At 39.4% G+C, this 17,214-nt stretch overlaps 1 long non-coding RNA gene across 1 annotated transcript; it reads right to left on the bottom strand.

The window, feature by feature from the left end:
- Positions 1-9,971: 9,971 nt before the first annotated feature.
- On the bottom strand, positions 9,972-11,416 carry LOC125553796 (uncharacterized). The gene is made up of 3 exons (XR_007304208.2): positions 10,763-11,416; positions 10,537-10,659; positions 9,972-10,369 (listed from the first exon to the last, which is right to left on the bottom strand). It is a non-coding gene; the product is annotated as an uncharacterized LOC125553796 (long non-coding RNA).
- Between the last annotated feature and the right edge of the window lie 5,798 nt (positions 11,417-17,214).

Genomic DNA, 17,214 nt, shown 5'->3' with positions numbered 1-17,214 from the left:
AAGTTCGCATCAGTTCGAGAGGCACGAAAAAGAAAATTTGGTGCCAATAAAGTTCGAGGGAAAAAACAACTTCAGAAGGAAACATGAGAAGCTCACAAATTAATTCTGTGACATTGACGTCCAAGTTCTACAACTGATCCGTACAAACAAAAACGATGGTCCGTTCTACAAAGGAAGATTGGTTTAATTAAAAATATTGATCAGTACAAGTTAAAAACGGTGGTCCGTTCGGAATAAAAGAAATGACAAAAATTCAAATTGTAAAAGTTCAAGCAAAAGGAAACCCCATGCAATTCAAATGGTAAAAGTACAAGTCATAAAATAAGAAAAGTCCAGAACATGGTTGTCAAAAAATGTTTAGTTCAAAAAAAGAATAAAAAACATTTTCTTTTTGAGAAAAATATCATTCGGTTCGATGATATAAACCATGCAAGTACAGGGCCGACGATACAATGACATTCAGTTCAACAATTTAAACCATGCAAGTTCAGGGCTGGGATACAATAAACCGTTGAAAATTTACAACAAAAATATTACCCAAAAAACAGAGGAAAGTCTAGTTAGTGAAAACACGCTTAGTACAAACCCATGCAAGCATCAGTACAAGTATCTTTTTCGAAACCATTTAAAATTACTCTACAAAAAATAGCTCAGTACAAACATACACATATATCAGTACGACTACTCTGTTTTTCAGACGAGAAAACAGCAGGATCCGTCATGCCGTATTCAAGATTACTCTTAAACGGTTGCGAAGTAGAGAAAACGTCGAACATGACTAAGTTTCGCATTTTCGATAGCTATCTGACGGTATATAATTTGCCCCATTTCGACAAACTTTTAAAAAAATCGCGTTCAAAACCAATTTTAACTGTATTTGAATTCGTATTTAAACCGTAAGGAATTAGAAAAAACTTTCTATACGCAAAAGTTGCGCATTTTCTATAGCTTTCCAACTCCGTGTCATTTGCGTCAATCCGACAAACCGTTTGCAAAAAACAGTGAAAAAACGTTTCGCCCAGAATTTCACCATTTTTCAAATTACTTTTAAATCATATAGAATTTGAAAAAATAGTAGATATATGGAAGATGCGGATTTTCACAAGCTTTCCAACGCCATCTCATTTGCTCAATTCCAACAAACTGTTTGAAAATTAAGTCCAAAATACGATTCGCGTTTTCGGTTTTGAAAAAAAATATTTTTTAAAAACTGCTCTTAAATCATAATTTTTTGCAGAAACAAATTATAAGATTGTAATGTAGATGTCAAGAGGTTTCCAATGATATAATACACGCCCCGTTTCGACAAAAAAATGCAAAAGAAATTGAACTAAAGAAGACGATTTTTAACAGCAATAGAAATCATGAGTTCAACGCTCGAATTTCATCAGTTCAACCGCTTGAATTCATCAGTTCGAATAGGGTAACAGAATAATATTCTGTTATATATATAGGCCCGACAACACTATTCTAATCCTAGGATCGGAATAGCTATTTGGATCACGCGGCGCGCTATATAGGCCCGACAGGGCCCTCCCGAACTTCCGAACCCGGGCGGTGACAGCAAAAAATAAAAAGGCCACCCCACCCCCCGCTTCCCTCCCCGATCCACCACCGATCCCCCACCTCCCGCCCCCAACGGGGGATGCGCCCGCCACCCTATCCCCAACCGGCGGCGCCGTCGCTACCCCACCATGCCCCAACAGAAGACACCATCCCCCCAAGATCCCATCGCCTCCGCCACCTGTGCTCATCATCGGCGGTGTGGTCCCCCGCTTCCCCCGCCGCCGTGCCCAGCCTCCCACGCGCTCACCTCCTGCCTCTGCGCACCGTCACCCTACCTCCCGCGCACCGCAACCTGCCTCCGCGCACCGCCGTCCCCCATCTGGCCTTCCGACGCGCCACTACTTCACCTCCGTGCGCCGCAGCCTTCTTCCATCGCGGGGATGCCCTTCCTCTCCCCGGAGCACCTCGGAGCGCCAGATCCGGTGAGGATTCTTCACTGCCCTCCACTCGCCGGCGACCACTAGCCCACGTTCGGGTTGGGTGCTGTCCTACAGCTGGTGGAGGCATCGACCTTCAGCTGCAGGAGGCCATGACCTGTAGCTGTCCGCGTGCCTTCCCCGGACTCCTCCTTCCTACCCACTGTCGTCGTTCTCCCACCCCGCCAGGGTGAAAACCGCATGGATGGGCTCGCTCAGTTCCCTTGCTGATCGTGTGCCTCGCATTCAATCCGCTCGACCATCACAAACACCTGCGATGAAATCGAGCCACTTAGATGCAACCGAGGAGGAAAGGGAAGTGCAGCAGCAGGTGCGGCAGAGAAGCTATGTTCTGCTTTCAATTGCTAAACTGCTGTTTGCTGTTAATTATCCATCATTTTTTCTGAACCAAAGCTCTGAGTGCTTTAGGCATAGAGACATATTCATGACATGTTGTTAAAAGAAACAATCTTGTCTCGCCAGAGAAGTTCATATATGCAATATTCAAAAGGTCAGATGCAACAAAAAGTTCATGCACGCCTCTCTCCTCCCCGCATAGCACCAAGTGCATCCGCTGCTCTATTGAGGCGTTTGCCATGGCTACTTTTGTGTGTTTTTGTATTCATTGCCAACTAGGTGCTCGTGTAAATGTCCAGGAAGGAGAAGCTATGGAATTCATCGTTGGTAATTATATGTGAAGATGGAAAAGCACCATTTTCAGATTCCTTTTTTGTTGATGCCCCATGAAATATTTTTCTAAATTATTATGGTTTGTTGTAACCACTCCACTTGACACAGTGGCAGCAACATCCTCAGTTCCTACTGGTGGATGATGTTGCGGGGAGGATAGTGGAGGCGTTATTTACAGTGCCATGCTATTTTTTCTATTGATAACAGGAGTCCAAAAAAAGAGTGTGTGCGTGAGTTGCTATTTGAGCAATAAAAAACTGACTTTGGGCAACTGTTGGGTATTATACAAACATTGTGTGTAGCAATTCGTTCTGTTTATTAAAAAGACAGAAGTTCACCATGCGAAACTTGCGCAGTTCAATTTGCACTAAAAAGATAGAAAATAAAACAAAAGTAAAGTTCCCTAAAAAGTGCAACTTTTCACAATGCATGAAAAATAAACTTCTCACTAAACCCCAAGAAGTTCAAATTAAAATAGATGAGTGGTTTGTTGTTTATTACAAACCTAAATTTTTCCGTTAATAAAATAAATAAAACCAAGAAGTTTAAATTTTAAAAATGGAGTTGTTTGATATTATATTTGAAGACTCATATTTTTCGGTTACTAAAGAATAAACCCAATAAGTTTAATTCAAAATAACGAAGAAGTTTAATTGGAAAAAGTAGATAAGTTTAATATTTATTTAAAAACTTGGATTTTTCCGGTTACTAAAGAATAAACCAATAAGTTCAATTCAAAATAACGAAGAAGTTCGATGTTTCTACCAAAACTCCAATTTTCACATTTCGAAAAAAATACACAAAGAAGTTCAAATAAAAAAGTTAGAGCGGTTCGATGTCTATAAAAAACTTATATTTTTTCCGTTACTATAGAGAAACAGAGAGAAGTTCAAAGTGATAACAGATAGAAGTTCACGTACTTCATGGTGTGTGTTTTCATATGAGAACAAAGAATTAAAAAGTTAAAGTATAAAAAATTTGTTGCAAGAAGTTCAGGTGCTCGGCACAGGAAAGTTTCAGAACTTCTTGTGAGAGAGGTAATCGACACGGTATATCATTTGTGCAACTCCGATGAACGGGTGAGAAATTACGAACAAAAATACGTGGTAGAAGTTCAAAGTGAAAACAGCGGGAGGTTCAACTACTACATAAAACGAAAAAAAACTAAAAGCCTAAAAGGTTTGTTGCAAGAAGTTTACGTGCTCCTCGCGGTGCAGTTCGAGATCTCTAGTGCGAGACATCCGACCTTCAATTACATGTTAAAAACAAAGCAAAAATTGATGTTGTTTTTGCCATTTTTAATACTTCTCAAAAGGCAACGAATTTCTAACAAATGTGTAGATGACAAAGTCGCTTCTATTCATAAGCTTTCCAATGGTATATTATATGCTACATTCTGATAAATGGTTTAAAAGTTTTATGTATACCATTAAAAACACATTTTTACGCATTCAAAAAAATATTTTGAACCGTCGCAAGTATGAAAAAATGATCAACACAAAAAAGTTGTGTGTTTTCAACAGCTTTCCATCAATATATCATTTGCTCAATTCCGGTAAGTAGTTGGGAAGTTATGGGCAAAAAACAACACGTTAAAAACAGAGTGAAGTTCAAACAGACATGCCCGAGAAGTTCAACTACTTCGAGCAGTGCATTTCCATTCGCGATGAAGGCAGAAATCATGATCTCGTCATTTTCTAATTTACTTTAAAATGACATGAATATCATTTGTGTAAGTTCGAGTCCTCGGTCAGAGAGAGTTAAAAAATTATTGTGAGAGAGATTTGTACAAAAAGAATATTATTTGTGTAACACTGACGAATGGATGAGAAAATTGCAAACGACAATACGTCACAGAAGTTCAACGTGAAAACAATCAGAAGTTCAACTACTACACTGAATGAATTTCAGATGAAAAAGTTTTAAAATCGTCAATACAATTTGAGTTTTAATTTCATTGGTGCGACACAACTGGCTCAATGCTTGTTACAAACCCAAAGAAGGTCATTAAAAAGCATGTCAAACAATTTTATAACAACGATTTTCTCTCTTAAAATAAACCTAGAAGTTAAAATTAAAAAAGGAGTGGCTCGATGTCTATCAAAATATAAGATTTTTTCGTTACTAAAAGAAATAAAACCAGGAAGTCCAATTATAAAAGATGGAGAAGTTCGATGATTATAGAAAACTCAAATTTTCCTCGTTATTAAAGAATGGAAATAAGAAGTTCAAAAATCAAATAACAAGAAGTTCAACTTTTAATAATAGAGCGCTTCAAAATTTCTTAAAAAGGATTAAGAAATAAAACTAGGAAGTCCATATTAAAAATATGGAGAAGTTCGATGATTATAGAAAACTTAGATTTTCCTCATTATTAAAAGAATGGAAATAAGAAGTTCAAAAATTAAATAACAAGAAGTTCAACTATTAAAAATATAGCGCTTCAAAATTCGTAAAAAAGGATTTAGAAAATCAGTTTAAAAATTCATTAAGAAACTCAAAAAAATTCACGTAACCGAGAGAAGTTCAGGTTGATAACTGCCAGAAGTTAATGTACTGGACGGTGTGCATTTTGTATTAAAAAGGAATAAAAAAGCAAAGGCTAAAAGTTTTTTTGTTATAAGTTCAAGTCCTTCGTCGGAGAAAGTTAAACAAATTATTGTGAGAGAGATTTGTACCACGGGATAAGAGTTTTATGTGTGTGTGTGTGTCTATATATATACATAAACATTATGTGTGTGTGTGTGCCTTTATCGTGAAATGGATTCTTCAAATATGCACCACGTGAAGAACTTGAACTTCTCAGCGCGTGTGTTTGAACTTCACTCTGTTTTTCACGTGTTTTTTTTCTCGTAGATCTTCATCCAGTGCTCGTAGCTCTCCATCCACTCACCGAAATTGAGCAAGTGATATACCGATGGAAAGCTGTTGTAAACACGCAACTTTTCCGTGTTGATCATTTTTTCATACTCGCGACAATTTTAAAAAATTTCATCTCATATTCATTCAGTGTAGTACGTGAACTTCCTGCTGTTTTCACGTTGAACTTCTGTGACGTATTTTTCACTTGTAAATTTGTCATCCATTCGTCAAGTGTTACACAAATGGTATTTGTTTTGTATAAACCTCTCTCACAATATTTTTTTAACTTTCTCCGACGGAGGACTTGAACTTATATCAACAAACTTTTAGTCTTTGCTTTTTTTATTTTTAATACAAATGCACACCGTGTAGTACGTGAACTTCTGGCAGTTATCAATCTGAACTTCTCTCGGTTACGTGAAAATATCTGAGTTTTTTTATGAAATTTTAATCTGATTTTCTTAATCCTTTTTTATGAAATGTTGAAGCGCTCTATTTATTTAAAAGTTGAACTTCTTGTTATTTAATGTTGGAACTTCTTATTTCCATACTTTAACAACGAGGAAAATCTGAGTTTTCTATAATCATCGAACTTCTCCATCTTTTTAATATGGACTTCCTTGTTTTATTTCTTAATCTTTTTTATGAAATTTTGAATCGCTCTATTTTAATATTTTGAACTTCTTGTTATTTTATTTTTGAACTTCTTATTTCCATTCTTTAATAACGAGGAAAACCATTGAACTTCTCAATCTATTTAATATGTACTTCCTGGTTTATTTTTAATCTTTTTATGAAATTTTGAAGTGCTCCATTTTTAAAATTTGAACTTCTTGTTATTTTATTTTTGAACTTCTTGTTTTCATTCTTTAATAACGAGGAAAACCATCGAACCTCTCCATCTATTTAATATGGACTTCCTCGTTTTATTTTCTTACTCTTTTTTATGAAATTTTGAAGCGCTCTTTTTTAACTGCTGCTGCTTGCACTAGATTAAGTGACCGTCAGTTGGCCAACAACTGGAACTGCTGATTCTGCCATTAGTAGGGGAATTTGCTCGACCAGGTACACAATGGCAGTTGGCTTGGGAAGGAACTCGCTAGTGGCACACGAACTTGGGGGAGGGGAGGTGATGTGGCATGAGCCCCGCAGTCGCGAGGTGTGGCTCAGGGGCAGGGCTGCTCGGGGAAGAGGTGAAGCGTGGGCGATGGGGTGGCGTGGTCTGCTACAACATGTGGGAGTCCCAACGGCGCATGAGGGGGCCGAGGTCCCAGCGGTGATGGAGCAGGCGAGCCAGGACCCCGACGGCGGTGGTGCTCGGGATCTAGGGCCCGGCAGCAGCGCACGGGGATCCAGGGCCCAGCGAACAATACACGGGGTTCCAGGGCCCTGCGGTGGCTGGATCCTAGGGTGGCGGCAGGAGGAGGCTCGCCGGCCATGGCGGAGGAGGTGCCCCTATCGCGCGGAAGAAGGCGCACCGGCCGTTGGGGAGAAGGAGAGGTGGCACGCCGGCAGCAGGGAAGGAGGGGCACCGTCCGCGCGGGAGGATGCACTCCGGCCATGGAGGAGGGGCAACGGCGGCGTGGGATGTGTGGCGGCGATTTGGGAGAGGATGTTGAGAAGGCCGGGGGTACGGGAGGTTAGGGAGAGGATCTAGCTAATTTTTTTCTTGGGTCAACCGGTTCGAGATTTCAGGAACATGTCAATCGCCTCTATATAGGGGCGCCATGATCCAAATAAATATTCTGATCCCATGATCAGAATAGTGCTACTATATATATATATATAGAGAGAGAGAGAGAGAGAGAGAGAGAGAGAGAAATACATCCTACCACCCGGTGGTAGTTACCCCACATGTCTCATATACTATCATGAAGTAGTATATATACTAGTTTATCATTCTAAATATGTTCATATTATATATCTAAGATATTTCAAAGCAAGTTACATGAAAAAATTACATATAAGCCCATAGTTTTTGTTATATTTGCAAAATACATACATATTTGTACGTAAAAAAGAGTATACTCAAAATATGGCACATACTAGCAAAAAAAGTAGTATATACACTACCTAAACAATGTTATATACTACATACTACACGTACATACTCTCGTTTTCGACAGATACTACATACAACATACAAAACGTAAGTGGTGGTAACTACCACTGCTTGTAAGAAACATTTATCCTATATATAGGAAATATTTATCCTATATATAGGGTTGCGTTATTCGTCACCCTGGGTGAGGAATAGTTATTCTTCACCCTCTCTCTATTTTGACATCAAATGCACCGTATGTTTATGTTTCATAAATTTTGTCTTACTTCATACATAAAAAGAGAACGTAAGAAAATATGTACTCACCGTAAAAAATATTTTATGTTACGTAAAATTACGAATGTAAAAACAAAGTGTAAAACATACATAAAATGTGATTTTTCTGGTGTTATTACCTGTATTTTTGTTTTTTATACCAAATTTGACATGCCGAATCAATATGGATGTAACTATTTATATTCTAAACGTAATTTATTTAGGAAGCGATTGTAAGATTACCTCGGGTGAAGAATAACTTATTCTGCACCCTAGGTGATGAATAGTAACACTATATATATACAGCTGGTCTATTCTAACAATATTACCAGAATAACTATTCTGATAACTCTTTCGCACTGCAGGCTCAACGCAAGTGCACTTCATTGTTTGAACCAAGTGTGCTGCAGTACTCACGCGAGTGAACTTCCCGTCGCAAAAAAAACAGCACGTCGTGTTTTTCCGATACTGTTTTTGCTCTAGTTTTTTAACCGTTTATCGGAACAAGGCGTATAATATACCGTTGGAAATCTATGGATTAGGCGCAACTTCGCCATGTTGAACACTTTTCGAGATTCCACACGGTTTAAGAGCAGTTTTGAAAATGTTGTGTCCCACGACGAGTGGTAGCGAGCGTTTTTTCGCGATTTCTTCTAAACTGCTCGTCGGAATGAAGCAAATGATACACCGTTAGAAATATATCATCGAGGCGCATCTTTTTCATATCTATTATTTTCTCTAATTCGTTACGGTTTAAGAGCAGTTTTAAATTTACTAAATCACGGAATTCTGTTTTTCAATTTTTTTTTAAATTTTCGGTACTGTTTTTGCTCCAGTTTTCTAATCGTTTGTCGAAACAAGACGTATGATAAGCCGTTGGAAAGCTACGGACAAGGCGCAACTTTCATGTGTTGAAATGTTTTTGAGATTCCTTACGGTTTTTAGTTAATTTTGAAAATCGTGCGGCTGACGTCGAGAGGCAGCGGCTGTTTTTTCGCGAAATTTTTACGAACCGCTGGTCAGAATAATTCAAATCATACGCCGTTGGAAAGATATCGACGAGACACAAGTTTTTCATGTAGAACACTCTCTCTAATTCCTTACGGTTTAAGAGCAGTTTTGATTTTACCGAAAAATAGACACTTTGTTTTTCGCAAGACCAAAATCATCGTATGTACTGCATCGGACAGAAGAACGCACTGCTTCAGATAAAATACCACACTGCATCAGATGGGCAAGTGCACTGCATGGTTTCTTTTTGTTTAGACGTATTTTTTCTCGGACGAGGAAAGAAGAACGCACTGCTTCAGACGAAATACCGCACTTCATTAGATGGGCAAGTGCATTGCATGGTTTCTTTTTGTTTAGACGCATTTTTTCTTGGACGGGGAAAGAAGAACGCACTGCTTCAGGCGAAATACCACACTTCATTGGACAGACAAGTGCACTGCATGTTTTTTTGTTGAACGTAAATTTTCTCAAACGAGGTGCGGTGCACTTCACGTCGAGTGTTGATGAACCGCAATACTACGAAAAGTGAATCTCAAAACTACCAAATTTTCCCAAACGAGGTGGAGTGCACTTCACGTCGGGCGTTGGTAAACTGCAATACTATGAAAAGTGAACCTCGTGACTACCGTAAACGGACCGCGACACTACCCAAAGTGAACCACGTGAGTTTTTTTCAAAATTTAATATTTTTATGTGTGTAGTCCTGACGAATGGACCGCAATGACTAATAGAGTCAAGTACATGTAATGAGAAGTGAGCTTCTTCCGAGGTGTTTTTGTTTCGGATCACCACATGAACCACGAAGGAGTTTTATGGCGAAATTCATGAGAGAACAAAGTGAGCTTCAGAACATACATATCCATTCATTATTTTGCTACAGCCACACTCACATCCTTAATCCTTTTTTTCACACATAGTGACCAACAAAGCTATACACAATGAACTCCATCCTATGAAAAAACAGTGTGTGAGCCGCGCGGGGCACCTAGCTGAACTGGACCAGACCATGTCCAGTGGCAAACCACATTTTTTTTTCAAACCCAGGATGCAATCCCAACATCGCCAGAGCGTACTGCACATGCGCTCACTGCCGGAGTGACAAAGCTTAGTGAACTTCAAAGATGTTTATACCAAACATTTATACAATGCACTGCAACACACATCTAGAGAATTGCAAACAATAGTAAAAAAGAAAGGATCTATAGCCCACGGACTCGCACGCGAATTACATCGAGCACAAATTTAACTGCAAGGATACTCTTCAAAAGAAAAAACAAAACTACCGGGGGAAAACATCACTTGGTCATGGGACGGAGGCAACCTGTGGTCAGGGGAAGCATCAATGATACAGAGCCAATGGAGGCCACCCGCGACGGCGTAAATAACCCTCCTTGCCGCACCGCCATCAGCTGCTTTGCTCCCATACCTAAGCGTCGCGACACACGCAAGCGAGCTGCAAACAAATTTTTCATGGGATGAGGCCGGCGGACTGCATCACCTGTCTTTTCTGCAAAAAAAGAGTAAAATGAACCTCAATAGCAAAAGTACAGTGGACCATATTTGCACTTTTATTTATCTTCAGTAGAACACAAAAAAAGAAAATCTCATCGACGGAATAGCAAACTGCAGTGCAGTGATTTTCCTCCGAAAATCAAAAAAGTGAACTGCAACAACCTCAAACACTGGCATGGTTGGTTGTTCGTTGGTGGAGAGAAGAAGTAGGGGAGTCCCGTGCACCAGCACCAGCACTGAACCACATCACGCATGCCGCCGAGCTGCACGGCGACGGTCGCTGGACTGTAGAGGGGAGAGACAACATTGTTGAAACAAATGAGTCCAAAAGAAGAGATCGCGGGGTAGGAATTGGATCCGAGGCAGAGATGCTCATCGGAGGCCTCACCGGAGAGGAGAGATGGAGGCTGCCTGGTTTGCTCCTCAGCCCCGACGGATAGGTGCGCGACCGGGCACCGGTGGTGGTGCGGATCCAGTCGGTGATGGCCTGAGACGAGGACGGCGATGATGTGGCCGGGCCAAGCTGCATCCTCGCGTGGCCCGATAGCCGACGAGGATGGCGACACAGAGGCGCAGGAGGAAGGGAGGACGGAGACGCGGATCCGGTGGCTGGCGGGGGAGTGGCTCGCGTTGTGGTCATGCAGGGGGCCAACTGACGGATGGATCCTGCGGCAGGGGTTGGTCGTGGCTGTGCAGGGGGCGGTTACCGGCCTGGATCCATTGCCGGGAGGCGCGCTGGAGGTGGTAGCCAGACCGGACCTGTCACCGGGAGTTTAGCTAGCTGGGCATGCCTCGGATCTTGCTGGATCCAGCGCCCGCGAGGAGCAACTCGGCAAGGTGGGGCGCGCTGGCGGAAGGAGGACGGGGTGGTCAGGCTTGCGGGTTGCGGTGGCGGGGTGGCGGAGGAAGGTGGCTGGGGTGAGGTACGGCGGTGCAGTGGCTCGGGTTGGGCGCGGTGGCACTAGGGGCGGGGGTGCGGCAGTGCTAGGGTGGGGAGGGGCAGAGGAAGAAGGTGGTTTTGGGGGATGGGTGGCGGGGGAGGCACCTGGTTCCTTGGGGCGGGGGAGGTGTCCGGCGGAGAGAAGAAGGTGTTAGCAGAATAAGGCCGGTATTGTTAGAATAAGTTCTTAAGGGGTGTTGTTAGAATAGACCCACCCTATATATATATATTGATAACTACCTGACCTTTCCTAGCAGCAGTAGTTGAACTTCCGACAGTGCATGGTTGAACTTCCTCAAACATTGACCAAATGGGGCTTGCAATATATCGTTGGAAAGCTATGTACACGAGTATCATGACCCAATTTAAATTTTTGTTAAAATCTAAGTGGTTTAAGAGCAGTTTTGAAAACCATTTTTTCTTCATACAAAAAATGTGAATCGTATTTTCGATCCCATTTCTTAACCATTTATCGGAATGAGGCAAATAATATGGCCTTGGAAAGATGCTGCAAATCCGCTCCTTCCACATGTGCAAAGTTTTCTCTAATTCCATATGGTTAAAGAGTAAGTTGGAAAATCATAAAATTTCGCAAACCAAACAGTCAAGTTCATATTTTTGATGCCATTTCTAAACGGCTAATCCAATTGAGCCACATGATATGGCATTCGAAAGCTTATGAAAATGTGCTTCTTTTTCATGTACAAAGTTTTTTTCTAATTTTGAACGGGTTAAGAGTAATTTAGAAAATGGTCCAAGTTCCACCGAGTTCATATTTTTGTGTTAATTTTTTAACTCCCTATCGGAATGCAGCAAATGATATGGAGTTGGAAAGCATGAAGAAATGCAAAAAAATTGGTATACAATGTTTCTCCCAACTCCTTACGGTTTTAAGTCAATTTTGCATAAGTTAAAAACGCTTTTTGGTTTTAATTTTTTTTGCATACTTTGTCGGAACGAGGCAAATAATATACCGTTGGATAGCTATCGAAAATGCGAAACTTTTTGGTATGTAAAGTTTTCTCTAATTCCCTGCATTTTTCATGTAATTTAGAAAATGGTGAGATCGTGATTTCTGCCTTCATCGCGAAAGGAAATGCACTGAATGAAGTAGTTGAACTTCCGGGGCATGTCTGTTTGAACTTCACTCTATTTCTGACGTGTTGTTTTTTGCCCATAACTCCCAAACCACTTACCGGAAGGGAGCAAATGATATACCGATGGAAAGCTGTTGAAAACACACAACTTTCCCGTTTTGATCAGTTTTTCATACTCGCGATGGATCACAAGAATTTTTTGAATACATAAAAACATGTTTTAAATGGTATACATGAAAATTGTAAACTCTTCATCAAAATGTAACACATAATATACCATTGGAAAGCTTATGAATAGCAGCAAGTTTTTCATGTAGACAGGTGTTACAAATTCGTTGCCATTTGAGAGCAGTTTTTAAAATGGCAAAACAACGTTGGTTTTGTCTTTTTTAACATGTAAATGAACGACAGACGTCTCACACATGAATTTTGAACTATGCTAAGAGGAGCACGTGAACTTCTTGCAACAAACCTTTTATCTTTTTTGTTTTCTATTCTTATATTCTTATCGGAAATGCATTCCGTATAGTAGGTGAACTTCGCGCTGTTTTCACATTGAACTTTTGTCACGTATTTTTGTTTAACCTCTCTCACAAGAATTTTTGAACTTTCTTGGGCCGAGCACTTGAACTTCTAGCAACAAAACTTTCGGCCTTTGTCTTTTTTTCATACAAAATGCACACCATGCATTACGTGAACTTCTGGCAGTTAACAATTTGAACTTCTCTCTCTTACGTGAAAATATCTAAGTTTTTTATAGACATTGAACCGCCCTACCTTTTTTATTTGAACTTGATTGTGTATTCTTAGAAACACGAAAAGTGGAGTCTTTTTAGAAACATCGAACTTCTTCGTTATTTTGAATTGAACTTATTGGTTTTATTCTTTAGTAACTGAAAAATATGATTTTTTTTCAAATAAATATCAAATTGCTGCACTTTTTCCAATTGAACTTCTCAATTTTATTCATTAGCAATGAGAAAACCTGAGTTTTTTATATACATTGAACTGCTCCATTTATTAAAATTGAACTTCTTGGTTTTAATCTTTAGTATTGGGGAAATCTGAGTTTTTTATAAATACCAAATAGTTTCATTTTTTCATTAGGACTTCTTGGTGTTATTCATTAGTAACGGGAAAAGTCCTCATTATGTAATAAATATCGAACAACTCAATTAATTAAATTTGAACTTATAATTTTTTTTAATTTAGAAATGGTGAAAATGCATTTTTTATAAACTTTTATTCTCATCTAACTTTTTTGGGTTCACCGGTTAACTTAATAAAACAATATAGTTTCTTTTATTCTCCAAACTTACTATGTTTCATGCGGTGATACTTTTTGATTTTTTCTGGCATGATACTTTTCTTCCTTTTGTTCGCATTTGGACTTCATATTATTTTAATGATGAACTTCCTTTTTGCTTTTTTGTGACATGATATTTTTTTCCTTTTGTTCTTGTTTGAACTTCATCCTTTTTTAATGATGAACTTACTTTTTGATTTTTTGTGACGTGATACTTTCTTCCTTTTGTTCTCGTTTGAACATCATATCTTTTTAATGATGAACTTCTCACGTGAATTTTACATAGTTTTTTCCCGTGTGTTTTGAAGTGAGAGACCGAATGAGATCTGCTTTTTTTTATCTCATTGAAGTTTTTAACTTTTTTGAATGTTATTTCTCTTCTTTTATTGTTAAGCATTTTGTATTTTGATATGGTTTGAGATAATTATTTGGAAATATGAAATTCAACATCACCTTTAGTGTTTTGAACATGTAAATACACAGGAAACCTCTCTCACAAGAATGTTTGAACTTTCTCGGGCTGAGCACTTGAACTTCTAGCAACAAAATTTGTAGACTTTGTCTTTGCATTATTTTTTCTAATATGAAACACTCTCCATGCAGTAGGTGAACTTCTGGTTGTTTTCACTTTGGACTGTTGTTTGTCTTTTTCTTTATTACACGTCTTCGCTTTATTCTTTAAAAATCTAAGTTTTGTAATAGATTTGAAATTGCTGCACTTTTTAAAATTTAAATTCTTGGCTTTATTCTTTATTAACGAGGAAAATATGAGTTTTTTATATAGTTTGAACTTCTTGGTTTTATTCTTAAGTATCAAGGAAAATATCTTTTTATAAAATTTAAAGTGCTCTATTTCTTTAATCTGGACTTCTTAGTGTTGTTCATTAGTAACGAGAAAAGTCCTAGTGTTGTAATAAACATTGAACCACTTCGTTATTTAATTTTAAACATATAGCTTTTTTCAAAGGGGGGAGTCCATTTTTGATAAACTTGTTGAACTACACTATTTTCTTAATTTGAGCTTCCTGGTTTTGTAATAAACATTTAATTTTTTCTGTTATTTAAATTTGAACCTATAGGTATTTCTAGATATGGTGAAAATCCATGTTCTCTATAAATTTTGAACTGCTCCATTTTTCAAATTTGAACTTCTTGGTTTATTCTTTTGTAATGAGGGAGAATCGTAGGTTTTTAATAAACATTGAACCACTCTGTTATTTGAAATTTGAACTTCTAGGGTTTATTGTGTTCGCCCAAGCTTAGGTTCTTGCAAGCCCGAACCGGCGAGATCATTGTGGTGGTTAATCAGGAGCCCACTCTTGGGTCCAGTTGGAGAAGTTCATGCTCATGGAGGCGGACATGCCTCGAAGGGGCGCGGTGAGGTTGCTCATATCATCAATAGAGCCCCGGAGGCTGCTGAGGTCCGCATAGGTGGTGTAGTGTTGTTGGGGCTCCTCCTCCTCTTCGTTAGTGGTGAGTTCTTCTTCATCTACTTGTTTAGGTTCTGGCCCTTCCTGGTCAAAAGCTGCATTTCCTTCCTGTGCAACATAATGCAATTGTCCATTCTCGATGGAGAAATGGTTAGGCATATGTGTGGGTAACAAGTATGCCACTCTAGGAATTTTGATACAATGATGGCCATTACGAACTACTACCATACCATCACTAGTAAGAACATGAATGTTAACAAGGGTGTAACCGATAATGGGGTGGAGATGATTGTAGTTAAGGCCAAGGGATTTGGCCAACATGGTGATCACTCCTCCACACACGTTATCTCCTTGTGCATGATTTGCTTGATGCGCAAGGTGTGGCAAAAGTATTGCCCCTAGGTCTGGCGAATAACTGACGTCCAGCTTTGCTGCTTTCCCGAGAACTAGCATGTTCTCATCATTCACCTTAAAAACTTCTCTTGCTTGAAACGAGTTAGTGATAACATAGTAGAAATAACATATAGTAGGACTTTGAATGCAACTGGCTCTTTGCTTGGAGCCAATGTGTCTCATATGACAAAAGGATTGCCTAGGGTGCAGGTCAGTGAAATCATAAACATAATATCATCATCATTATTGGGGAAGCCAAAGTAGTTACACCACTCAACAAAAGTGATGTTAAGGTGTTGGTCAAGGAGACAGAAGGTGATCCTCTCGTCCTAATATGCATTGGTACTAACCCAACATTGTGCGGGAGAGTACTAAGAAAGTCAAGCGTTAATCGTTCATAAGTCTCACATCCTTGATAAACAAAATGGTGCAAGTCGACATTATGGCAAAGCAAATTAAAATCATAAGTGATACCTAGCTTGGAGAGAGTATTCGGACAAGCCCATTTGGTTGCTTTGATCTTTCTTGTGGTGAGCTTTTGGAGTTTCTTCCTTGCTCCATGGTCGGTGAAGATGATCCCTTGAGTGAAAACTTGTTGCAGTTGTGCGGTGGATTAACTCAAATCACAGTGTACACGAGAAGATCTCTATCTAAACATTTACAAAATAGTTTTTCAGTACAACATAATGAAACAATAATGATCCTATGGTACCCGCAACATCATACTCCTGTGAAAACATCAACAAATCCACACCAAACTCAAGTTTGAATAAAAAATATGCATCTCCTAGTCTTGGCAATGCTAGGCATGTAGAACATGGATTCACAAAAACTAAGTGGGGGATCGGAGGAGAAACATACTGTAGATTGATCACATGGAAGGATTCGAACTGAAAACGAATGAGTAGATAGATCGGGTGAAATTTTATTAGGGTTTGGAGAGGTTTGCAAGAATAAGAAGAAAAGAGACAGATGGGGGTGAAATACCTCTTTCCTCGGGCTTATTGGAGCCGCCAACGTGCAAAACGACCGCTCATATGGGCGCAAGCCTCGCATGGAACATCGTCTTCAACTTGGTTTAACTCACCTTTGCCTGCATGCAGATAAAACTACCATTGAACAAACGTCGGTGCCCATTTTGAACACCGTCGTTCATTATGTTCTTTTTGTGCTCCTGGTCGAAGATGTCAAACAAACTATCGAACGGGCACATGCCCTCGTTTGGAACACCGTCGAATGCTCTGGACTCGTCAATGGTTTCTGCAGAGAAACAAAACAACTATAAAAATGAGCAACTAATCCTGAGTGGTTTTGGTAATTCATAACAACATATAGCTCATTGAACTAATATCCATTCAATTTAAATATTTCAGAAAGTTCAATGATTGGCATGGCATGGACTAGAGATGTGGACCCCTCAAAATGCTAAGGACAAAGATTAGCAAAGGCTCAAGACTCTTCATTTTCATTTTAGTGATCCAAGATCACATTGAGTCCACAGGAAAGCCAATACTATTAAAAGGGGATGAGGTGTTGCTTAATGGTCTACTTGCTCAAAGTGCTTAGTGATATTAATCCAAAACCCTTAGCCACTTTCTCATTTCCACATATGTCCAAAACCTAAAAGTAAAACTCGACCCCACTGATTTGATCTATCCGGAGCCACCAAGTTCA

The sequence above is a fragment of the Triticum urartu genome, chromosome 4A (assembly GCF_056163025.1).
Source record: "Triticum urartu cultivar PI428250 chromosome 4A, HENAU_Tu73, whole genome shotgun sequence".
Taxonomy (NCBI): Eukaryota; Viridiplantae; Streptophyta; class Magnoliopsida; order Poales; family Poaceae; genus Triticum; species Triticum urartu.
This window is presented reverse-complemented; position numbering and strand designations above follow the sequence as displayed.